Here is a 3842-nt window from a genome sequence, read left to right as displayed (position 1 = left end):
TAAAATGCATTGAGAGTGTTGGTTAGCTGTGGTAGCTCTATAACACTTTTAATATGCATTTTTAAAAATCACTTAAAATTAAGTACTATATATTCATATTTGTGTTCTTAGGGCAAAACTTTAGAGCAATTTCCAATACAGAAACTTTCAGCTCAGCTGTTAAAAGGAAACTTTGGAACCAGATTTTAATATCTTCTTAGTTTCATAGTATTTATGAATATCATTACAAGATTATGCAGGTAAAATATAAGGTACAGTGAAGTTTTACCTGTGAATTGAATTATGTTTTTGTTTTGTTTTTAAGGAAGAATAAATTCTGTATCACATAAGTGGAATTTTTAGTCAATAAAATAACAGTATTGTTTTGGATTTTCATCTCTTGGAACCTCTATTTTCTAATCTGTGAATATTTGATGGAATAATGTAAAAAAGCAGGTAATCAATTCTCCTTGAACAAAACAAAACTGAACAGTCATATCGCATTGCTATTCTCCAAAGCATACTCTCAAATCGTTACATGCCATGGTTGTGTATTACTTGCAGTGGATGTGTTAGGATGTGAAAGTTTTTTTTAAAAAAAGAGCTGCTGGTTATACAAAGCAAGTGTCATATGACCAAGAAGCTGTGATATGCTAGTGTTCTTTTTATCATAGTGTATTGCTAGGCCAAATAATGACACCTTGAATATTTTTACATTTATTGCAAAAACCTAAAACTTTGAAATTTCCATAAGGTTTTTATGTAATATTTTATTTCTAGCTTTTCAGTTTTATCTTGCTGTACTGTAAGTTTGTGGATATTTTTTCACATGCACTCTTAGGAATAAGTTCATAATTCTGTTTATGGGCTTTTTCTCCCATAACATTACATTTGTATATTTTCTGTATAAATTTGTTGTGAATTAACCTTTATCCCATACAGAGACTGGTACATGAATGACTAGTTTTCTAAGATGTCCTTTTTATTGTGAATAAAATATAAAATTTAGAGACCCTGTGTTAAGCCACATAAAATACAGCATAGAACTTCACATAGGTACAAATAAGCCAGTTTGCAGTGAATCGGGCCTTTCAAATTACCTCAAGTGACACACAGTAAGAAAAGCTTCTTGAATGAGTGGAGGTCACTGAATTCTCTACTATGCACTTATCAGGATTTTACTTAATTTACTGGAAATGGATTCTTTTTTAAAGTGAATACACTGTAACAAGGGAAGGAATCTGGGTTTTGGTTTTTTGGGTTTTTTTGTTTTTTTGTTTTAAGTAGTTCAAATTCTGAAACTGTGATAAAATTTGACAGTCAAGCACTCTCAGATTTTCAGCATAAATCACTTGCCCTTCTGTGTAACAAAGTTCTGTTATTTCTTCTTAAATTTTGTACTATCTCCCCCAACCTTTCTCTCATTTGCCCGTCTCCCTTCCATCATTGTCTCTGAATGTCTTTGCCTCTTTCCTCCCACTAGTATGAAGATAGGTCAACTCTTACTTCCAATTTATTGGTCCTTAATTTTTTTGTTTGTGATTTTTGTTGGCTGTATAATCTGCTGACATATTTTTATAACTCAAGTGTAGTTTTATATTAAAAAGAAAACTGGTTGGATTAAAAATAGTAAGCTATGTAACTTTCGTGTTACTTTCACTTTCAAATATTGGGTACCTAAAACATCACTTCAGAAATTATGTAATTGTATTGTAGCATGTTTGCCTTCCTTTTTTGTTGGATTTTACATTCGGACTTGGCTTTCCTCTGAAAATGTGTATCATGAAAGACTAGGCGATTTTTTGCAAATATTTAGAAAGATTTTATAAATGTAGAGCAAAGAGTCTTAACTTTCTCCCAATTGGGAGAAAAATGCTTTAACATTACTATAATAATATTCCAGGTTTGGAGGGGGTCTTCAGGCTCCATATTTGCTCTTAATAGTTGGACCTTTTAGACCATGTGTTATTTGCAATCCCAGAATGATTGCTTCTGCTATTAGTTAAAAAGATACTATTCTTTTCTTTCTGTACAAGTGCAATAATCCCCTTGAAGTCTTAAAAACTATGGTGATTTTTCTTTTGTCTTTTCTGACCTATTCTTTCTTTAGCTAATGACAAAAAGAAACCCTTGAAAATCATATTATGTTAAAGGACACAATAAGCGAGGAAGCAAACACTCCACAATCAAAAGATTAGGTAATGTGGAAAACACTAGTCTAATCTCATGGTATCTTTATTTAGGCTAAATTTCCATTGAATTTAGTATTCTTTTGCCTGGGAAATGTGTCCTAAAGTTGAAATTTTTACATACTGAATTTTCTTAGATCCTTGCCCAACGCTCTAAATTAAGAATCTAATATTTTTTATTTCATTTCTCTCCTTTTAGAAGTGAACTTTAAAATAAAAGCAAAGCACTTAGCTCAATTTTAAACACTTACATATCACCTATTGGAGAAAATTTTTTAAAAATATTTGGAGTCCTGTTTTCATACAAATTTAAGTAAGAAGTATTTTTCGTGTCATACATATTTATATGTAGTGTGCTGATTTTCTTTTTTTATACCTGTGCCCCTGTAGTAAAACTGCTGTAATGTAAATACATGTTTTGTTAAAAGATAACATTTCTTTGGCATTTCTTTTAAAGGCAGTTACTGCGTTTGTACAGTATGTGTCTTGGCCATTTTAGATATTTTTTCTTTAACAATACCAAAGGTAATTAGACGATTTTAAAGACTAATTGCTTGACAGTTTCTAGGATATTTTGAGTTTTAGAAGCAAAAAAAAATATATATATATAGGTCAAACCAGTAAACCTCATTTTTTTTCAAACTAATTTGGGGAAATAAAAACTATTGTTTAAAAAAGAAATATATATAAGAATATATATATGTAAAGCTAAAATTCCAGACCTTGTATGTCAGGTTTGCTCAGTGTAATGTAGTTTTTTTAAGGCTCAAATACCATACCTCAGAAAATGAGGTTTACTATGGAAATACTGAAACAGTCTTTGCAGCTGTGTGACAAGTCACTCTTCTACATACTGATTTGGAGACCTCCGCTAAACAGTTTTATCACTGCAGACTAAAATGTGGAACTTGTATTTTCTTTGTTTTTAATGCACACACATACATGTTTCTGTACATGTATGTGGGTACTGTGTATACGTGTATGAGTGTTGTATATGCATGTGTGAGTGTGTGTCTGTATGTGTGTACAACTAAAGAAGCTGCAGAAACTTTGTAATACTTTGTGAAAAGGATTATATTATAAAGGTTTGTACTGTCTGAGTGCACAGCTACTGGAATAAATTTAGGGAATCTCAGGAACAAGCATATAATTTGTCCAAGATTTATTTCTTCTCAGAAGTGTAAGTGCAGTTTTTAATTCTGTATATTATTTAATATTTTACCAATAAAATAAACTTCTGACATGAAAAGTTTGCTATAAAAACTTTCTGGTGAAAATTCTGTATGCAAACACATCTTCCGAATACAGAAAACTAAATTGTTGAATAGTACCAGGCTCATTTAAGTTATCATTGCCATTGTGTATGTGTCACGATTCCTGCCCGAGAGATTTGGATACATGTGATTTCAGCAATCTCCATCTCAATCAGTAATCCATCAATCCATCTCCATCATTAGTATGTATTCCACCAGAGCAGAGAACGAAGTATTCTGTGATTTGTGAAGGATGACATCTCTGCCCTTTAGACAGTTTTCATATATATCTTTTTTTACCTTTGAAAAAAGTCCATATCTGTGTCAGAGCCTGTACCCTTTTGTAGAAGAAAAAAGTAGGACCTTCAGGAAAGAAAATTGTGACTTGCCAAAATGCACAGTGAATTACGCACACTCGTAA

This window comes from Propithecus coquereli, unplaced genomic scaffold (assembly GCF_000956105.1).
Source record: "Propithecus coquereli isolate 6110/MARCELLA unplaced genomic scaffold, Pcoq_1.0 Scaffold315, whole genome shotgun sequence".
NCBI classification, from domain to species: domain Eukaryota; kingdom Metazoa; phylum Chordata; class Mammalia; order Primates; family Indriidae; genus Propithecus; species Propithecus coquereli.
The sequence above is the reverse complement of the archived record's forward strand: the minus strand, read 5'-3'. Positions refer to the sequence as shown.